This window comes from Gymnodraco acuticeps, unplaced genomic scaffold (genome assembly GCF_902827175.1).
Source record: "Gymnodraco acuticeps unplaced genomic scaffold, fGymAcu1.1, whole genome shotgun sequence".
NCBI classification, from domain to species: domain Eukaryota; kingdom Metazoa; phylum Chordata; class Actinopteri; order Perciformes; family Bathydraconidae; genus Gymnodraco; species Gymnodraco acuticeps.
In genome coordinates this window covers 45,001-53,505 of record NW_022989915.1, presented here as the reverse complement: position 1 = coordinate 53,505, position 8,505 = coordinate 45,001, and positions in this window count along the sequence as shown.

Below are 8,505 nucleotides of genomic sequence, written 5' to 3'. Positions count from 1 at the left end.
TTATGAATTCATCTCCAGTTCATGTGATCAGTGAACAGTTTATAAATACATATATATAAATTCACCACAGCACATTAAGTACACGAAGACAAGCAACACTATAACTGTTAGACTCCTCTTCATCTACTAAATTAAAGTCTCTTAAGGCGAGACACCCCAGGTGAATAGGGTACTTTTTTTAACTTAAATGTATCAGCTAGAAATTTCTCCAGTTAATTACTTACAATAAGGCAATTGTTTTTTGTATTACAAGTTTTCTGAAATAGCATGTTTAAATATGCAAATTAACCATTAACTCATTAAATATGCACATATTTTAACACATTTCAGGAATCGAAATCTGAATTTTGGAAAAAGCCAGGTTCAAAATTCTTGTTTCATTGTGTAGTCATATTAGTATCTAAGGCTTTTACAGAAGGGATATTGGATATCTCTTTTTATCACTCCATAAATCAGAAAATACTGTCAACAGCCCTAAAATATCAATTTTCGCCATGTTTTTAGGTATACAATGTTGTATAATTCAGGCTATGAATTATATATGAACAAACCCTTCTGTAAAAGCCTTCATAATATTGATAGGAATATAACTGGAAGGTTTGGTGTATGTACGTGCTACTGAAGTTGACATTTCGAACTCAGAGTAGGAGAAAAAACTCATTTTGAGAAAACGACCTTTAAAGATTGCAGTGAGGCGCTAGCTTAACCCTCCTGTTCTTTGGATGACAGCTTGCGCATCGACGCACTGCGTGAAGGTCATTTGTTTTTTTATATAACCTTGCTTCGTGCAAGTGACAATTGTTGTCGTCTTCTCTGTGAACGTTTTTTTTCGCCGTTCTTTTGACATTTTGAGATTTCAATTTCTAGCGGAAAGCTAACCCGGAAGTGTTTTAGCACACCACGTGACGCATCTGAACGAATCACGTTGTCAGAAATTGACACCAGCCAATGAGATTTCGTTTCTTGGTTTAAGACCCCTTTGTGCTTTCACGATTGGTTGCTGATACAAAGGAAATGACCATATTTGGATCCGATGAGATTGTGCAGGAGAGACGGAGCTTTCCAGCGATACCTCTGTTGACATGCTGCACACAGCGGTCGCGGTACTTTATGTTACGTTAGAATGCTAACTTTTGGTGAATTTAGGAGACATCTACAGACGCAAATAGACAAACTATAGTAAAATAAACACTTAAATGTATATTTTGTACGTTTTCCTTCCAAAAGCCTGAAAGAAAACATGTTATGGAATCAAAATAGCACAAAATCTCAAAATTGACCAGTAGGCCTGCTTGAAAAACGATGTAATTTTGCCTGCCGTGTCTCGCCTTAAATTAATGTATTGTTTCAGTCAGCCGTATAATTATCAGTGTTTGTTTCAGCATCAGGTGGTTGAATGCAGCGCTCCCTTCACAGACTAACTGTTGCTCGAGACGTGCAGAAACACATTTAGAGATGACAGACCGTAACTCTGATGATTTATAAAGCACGAGATGCAGGGTTATGGCGACAGGAAATAGGGGCATGTCAGTTCAGTTGCTAGGAAACAAGAAGGAGGAAGACAACAGTCAGAGGCAGAACATCTGGGTTGGGTCGACAGAGAGAGGAAGAGGAGGGTGAGACAGCTGGGGAGGAATTGGAGGGTGAGACAGCTCGGGAGGAAGAGGAGGGCGAGACAGCTGGGGAGAGGAAGAGGAGGGTGAGGCAGAGGAAGAGGAGGGTGAGACAGCTGGAGAGGAAGAGTAGGGGTGTGACAGGGAGAGGAAGAAGAGAAAAGGAACTACAGCACGGTCACATGACTTCACGACGTCACCACCGCTAAGCTAAAGGAGGCTAATGTTGGGCTATAAAGGAACTACAGCAAGGTCACATGACTTCACGTCACCACCGCTAAGCTAAAGGAGGCTAATGTTGGGCTATAAAGGAACTACAGCATGGTCACATGACTTCACGTCACCACCGCTAAGCTAAAGGAGGCTAATGTTGGGCTATAAAGGAACTACAGCACGGTCACATGAATTCAAGTCACCACCGCTAAGCTAAAGGAGGCTAATGTTAGGCTATAAAGGAACTACAGCACGGTCACATGACTTCACGTCTCCACCGCTAAGCTAAAGGAGGCTAATGTTGGGCTATAAAGGAACTACAGCACGGTCACATGACTTCACGTCACCACCGCTAAGCTAAAGGCGGCTAATGTTGGGCTTGATGACGTTTAGTTATCTCCTTTGGACTTTAGCAACCTCTGTTTTTAAATTCACCAGTGGGGTATCTACTGACGTCGTAGAACAAAACGTTTAAATCTTTCTTGTGTTAACCACAGTCCTTATTTCTAACAACCAAAAACACATTCAGAAAACCATTGACACTAAAATCCTGACTCATCTCCGGGTAAATATTCCTGTTGCCAAGATCCAAAAACACTTGTAGAAGCACAGAAATTCAAATGATGCGCGCGCGCACACACACACACACACACACACACACACACACACACACACACACACACACACACACACACACACACACACACACACACACAGACATGTTCCCCCATTACCATCTCAATGAAGCTAAATATAGTCCGACCCCCTTCATCTCCTCACATCAATCGGTCTGGTTTTGTCGTCTTTCTGCCCGTCTGCTTTTCTGTTCATCTGACCCAGAACAGCGCTTATTCTGGGGCTCATTAACATGTTCAATACTGGTTGTTTATGTTTGCTTTGAGCATCACCTCATATACATACATAGATCTACAGGTTATACTCATGTACAAGGACATTTCAGGTTTCATGCTCAGGTGTATATCAGGATGTAGTGTCTCTACTTTAAAGAGTCCTCTCCTGCTGATGTTCAGGTGTATATCAGGATGTAGTGTCTCTACTTTAAAGAGTCCTCTCCTGCTGATGTTCAGGTGTATATCAGGATGTAGTGTCTCTACTTTAAAGAGTCCTCTCCTGCTGATGTTTTAGGTGTATATCAGTATGTAGTGTCTCTACTTTAAAGAGTCCTCTCCTGCTGATGTTCAGGTGTATATCAGTATGTAGTGTCTCTACTTTAAAGAGTCCTCTCCTGCTGATGTTCAGGTGTATATCAGGATGTAGTGTCTCTACTTTAAAGAGTCCTCTCCTGCTGATGTTCAGGTGTATATCAGTATGTAGTGTCTCTACTTTAAAGAGTCCTCTCCTGCTGATGTTCAGATGTATATCAGTATGTAGTGTCTCTATTTTAAAGAGTCCTCTCCTGCTGATGTTCAGGTGTATATCAGTATGTAGTGTCTCTACTTTAAAGAGTCCTCTCCTGCTGATGTTCAGGTGTATATCAGTATGTAGTGTCTCTACTTTAAAGAGTCCTCTCCTGCTGATGTTCAGGTGTATATCAGTATGTATTGTCTCTACTTTAAAGAGTCCTCTCCTGCTGATGTTCAGGTGTATATCAGTATGTATTGTCTCTACTTTAAAGAGTCCTCTCTTGCTGATGTTCAGGTATATATCAGTATGTAGGGTCTCTATTTTAAAGAGTCCTCTCCTGCTGATGTTCAGGTGTCTATCAGTATGTAGTGTCTTTACTTTAAAGAGTCCTCTCCTGCTGATGTTCAGGTGTATATCAGTATGTAGTGTCTCTAGTTTAAAGAGTCCTCTCCTGCTGATGTTCAGGTGTATATCAGTATGTAGTGTCTCTACTTTAAAGAGTCCTCTCCTGCCGATGTTCAGGTGTATATCAGTGTGTAGTGTCTCTATTTTAAAGAGTCCTCTCCTGCTGATGTTCAGGTGTATATCAGTGTGTAGTGTCTCTATTTTAAAGAGTCCTCTCCTGCTGATGTTCAGGTGTATATCAGTTTTTAGTGTCTCTACTTTAAAGAGTCCTCTTCTGCTGATGTTCAGGTGTATATCAGTATGTAGCGTCTCTACTTTAAAGAGTCCTCTCCTGCTGATGTTCAGGTGTATATCAGTTTTTAGTGTCTCTACTTTAAAGAGTCCTCTCCTGCTGATGTTCAGGTGTATATCAGTATGTAGTGTCTCTACTTTAAAGAGTCCTCTCCTCCTGATGTTCAGGTGTATATCAGTAGTGTCTCTACTTTAAAGAGTCCTCTCCTGCTGATGTTCAGGTGTATATCAGTATGTAGTGTCTCTACTTTAAAGAGTCCTCTCCTCCTGATGTTCAGGTGTATATCAGTATGTAGTGTCTCTACTTTAAAGAGTCCTCTCCTGCTGATGTTCAGGTGTATATCAGTATGTAGTGTCTCTACTTTAAAGAGTCCTCTCCTGCTGATGTTCAGGTGTATATCAGTATGTAGTGTCTCTACTTTAAAGAGTCCTCTCCTGCTGATGTTCAGGTGTATATCAGTATGTAGTGTCTCTACTTTAAAGAGTCCTCTCCTGCTGATGTTCAGGTGTAAATCAGTACGTAGTGTCTCTACTTTAAAGAGTCCTCTCCTGCTGATGTTCAGGTGTATATCAGTATGTAGTGTCTCTACTTTAAAGAGTCCTCTCCTGCTGATGTTCAGGTGTTTATCAGTATGTAGTGTCTCTACTTTAAAGAGTCCTCTCCTGCTGATGTTCAGGTGTATATCAGTGCTGCAGCACCTCTTTTCACCCTCTGTCTGAAACCAGAGCCCAGTCTGCTCTGATTGGTTAGCTGGCCGGCTCTGTTGTGATTGGTCAACCGCTTAGAGATGTCCCGCCCCTTAGCCTATCACGTACAATGTGTTGGAGCGCTAGTCAATAGGAGCGCGAGTGTGACATTGATGCCACTATGTTTTGGAAGTGAAAAAAGGATTCCAAATGGAGGCGTTTCAAGCCATTTACATGCACTAAAACCTAAATAACACACAAAAAAGCACAATAGGGCCTCTTTAATAAATGATGTTTAAAAATAGCGAAAGAACAATGAATCTTTATAATCATTTGTGGCATTTCACACTATGTTAAGTGTTGTAGTATAGGGTAAATAACATCCACCATAATGTTATTTAGCAGAGTATGGGAGTAAAGTTAACCAAGTAAAGTAACCCTCTTCTTAGTCATTTAATTCTATGAAGTTGTCGCAGCAGTGACTCAACCCCGGTGGTCACCAACTGCTCCCCTCGCTCATTTCTCCTGGAAATAATTAATGGGGCCGATATGTTTTGTTTTGACTGATTTAATGAATGAGTGTGTCAGATATTCAGCAGCAGCTGCGTGGACAGACTGAGAGAGCAAATTGTTTTCCAGCATTTCTACATTCCCCAGCAGTCCATGATTATTTCTGTCTGAAGCCAGATCTGGAAATGAAATGCAAAACCAGATTTGATTTCAGTCTGAGAATAAGGCAATCTTTGCACGTTCAAAAGGAGTTTGATTTACAATTGGAGTGTTTCTTTCCAATGTTTTCACACCTTTTGTAGCTCATTTAATGTTCATGTGTGCAGGGGATGAACACACTGTCTTATAGAAACATCACAACATAGAAATAGAAATAAACCAGCATTAGAGAGTAAGAAATATATACGGATGACCGTGACAAATAAAAACACTGAAGTGCCAATTTCTGTTAACACATAAGCAGGATATTATTTACATCAAGTGTGCATGGAATATTCAATTAAATATAAAATGTACAGTGTGAATGTTACAAGTAAGTAAAGTGCAGTTTGATCCAATCGGTGTCTTGCATCCAGAGATAGCAAAAGTACACACATCCTGTACTCAAGTAGAAGTACAGATACTTTATATATATATATATATATATATATATATATATAGTGAATACTCTGGTGAAAGTAGAAGTACTGACTAAACTTCTTTACTCAAGTCAAAGTAAAGAGGCTTTGAAATGTACTTCAGTAAAAAGTACCCATAACTAGCAGCTGCTTTAAAGAGTACCTGACCTCCCTTTATATTAATAGAACAATAATGTCATTGTTAGCTAATGAATGTTTCCATGCTGAACAACGGCAACATGACAACGTTTCCATTGGTCCCTCTTCTTTAGAGAAGACCAGGAAATGATGGATACACGGATCGTGTTCAAATCAATAGGCACGCAATGACTCTAAAGAATAATGATCACGCATCAAACACACATTCAGACTAAAGGAACCAGCTGTTTGGAAAATGAGAGAAGTAGAAAGTACAAGTATTTGTGTTCAACATGTAAGAAGTAGAAAGTACAAGTATTTGAGTTCAACATGTAAGAAGTAGAAAGTACAGGTATTTGTGTTCAACATGTAAGAAGTAGAAAGTACAGGTATTTGAGTTCAACATGTGAGAAGTAGAAAGTACAGGTATTTGAGTTCAACATGGAAGAAGTAGAAAGTACAGGTATTTGAGTTCAACATGTAAGAAGTAGAAAGTACAGGTATTTGAGTTCAACATGTAAGAAGTAGAAAGTACAGGTATTTGAGTTCAACATGTAAGAAGTAGAAAGTACAGGTATTTGAGTTCAAAGTGTAAGAAGTAGAAAGTACAGGTATTTTAGTTCAACATGTAAGAAGTAGAAAGTACAGGTATTTGTGTTCAACATGTAAGAAGTAGAAAGTACAGGTATTTGAGTTCAACATGTAAGAAGTAGAAAGTACAGGTATTTGTGTTCAACATGTAAGAAGTAGAAAGTACAGGTATTTTAGTTCAACATGTAAGAAGTAGAAAGTACAGGTATTTGAGTTCAACATGTAAGAAGTAGAAAGTACAGGTATTTGTGTTCAACATGTAAGAAGTAGAAAGTACAGGTATTTGAGTTCAACATGTGAGAAGTAGAAAGTACAGGTATTTGAGTTCAACATGTGAGAAGTAGAAAGTACAGGTGTTTGTGTTCAACATGTAAGAAGTAGAAAGTACAGGTATTTGAGTTCAACATGAGAGAAGTAGAAAGTACAGGTGTTTGTGTTCAACATGTAAGAAGTATAAAGTACAGGTATTTGAGTTCAACATGAGAGAAGTAGAAAGTACAGGTGTTTGTGTTCAACATGTAAGAAGTATAAAGTACAGGTATTTGAGTTCAACATGTGAGAAGTAGAAAGTACAGGTATTTGAGTTCAACATGAGAGAAGTAGAAAGTACAGGTGTTTGTGTTCAACATGTAAGAAGTAGAAAGTACAGGTATTTGAGTTCAACATGTAAGAAGTAGAAAGTACAGGTGTTTGTGTTCAACATGTAAGAAGTATAAAGTACAGGTATTTGAGTTCAACATGTAAGAAGTAGAAAGTACAGGTATTTGTGTTCAACATGTGAGAAGTAGAAAGTTCAGGTATTTGAGTTCAACATGTAAGAAGTAGAAAGTACAGGTATTTGTGTTCAACATGTAAGAAGTAGAAAGTACAGGTATTTGAGTTCAACATGTGAGAAGTAGAAAGTACAGGTATTTGAGTTCAACATGTAAGAAGTAGAAAGTACAGGTGTTTGTGTTCAACATGTAAGAAGTATAAAGTACAGGTATTTGAGTTCAACATGTAAGAAGTAGAAAGTACAGGTATTTGAGTTCAACATGTAAGAAGTAGAAAGTACAGGTATTTGAGTTCAACATGTAAGAAGTAGAAAGTACAGGTATTTGGGTTCAACATGTAAGAAGTAGAAAGTACAGGTATTTGAGTTCAACATGTAAGAAGTAGAAAGTACAGGTATTTGTGTTCAACATGTAAGAAGTAGAAAGTACAGGTATTTGAGTTCAACATGTAAGAAGTAGAAAGTACAGGTATTTGTGTTCAACATGTAAGAAGTAGAAAGTACAGGTATTTGGGTTCAACATGTAAGAAGTAGAAAGTACAGGTATTTGAGTTCAACATGTAAGAAGTAGAAAGTACAGGTATTTGAGTTCAACATGTAAGAAGTAGAAAGTACAGGTATTTGAGTTCAACATGTGAGAAGTAGAAAGTACAGGTATTTGGGTTCAACATGTAAGAAGTAGAAAGTACAGGTATTTGAGTTCAACATGTAAGAAGTAGAAAGTACAGGTATTTGGGTTCAACATGTAAGAAGTAGAAAGTACAGGTATTTGGGTTCAACATGTAAGAAGTAGAAAGTACAGGTATTTGGGTTCAACACGTAAGAAGTAGAAAGTACAGGTATTTGGGTTCAACATGTGAGAAGTAGAAAGTACAGGTATTTGAGTTCAACATGTGAGAAGTAGAAAGTACAGGTATTTGAGTTCAACATGTGAGAAGTAGAAAGTACAGGTATTTGAGTTCAACATGTGAGAAGTAGAAAGTACAGGTATTTGAGTTCAACATGTGAGAAGTAGAAAGTACAGGTATTTGGGTTCAACATGTAAGAAGTAGAAAGTACAGGTATTTGTGTTCAACATGTAAGAAGTAGAAAGTACAGGTGTTTGAGTTCAAAATGTAAGAAGTCAAAGTAAAAAGTCGTCAGAAAAATAAGTAGTGGAGTAAAGTACTGATACCAGAAGAATGTACTTAAGTACAGTAACAAAGTATTTCTTCTTCCCACCTCTGCTTGCTTCTCATGATCAGGGTCCAGCGCTCGTATCAATTCTCCATCACAGAGGTAATGATGTTGGTTTGTCAGCAGG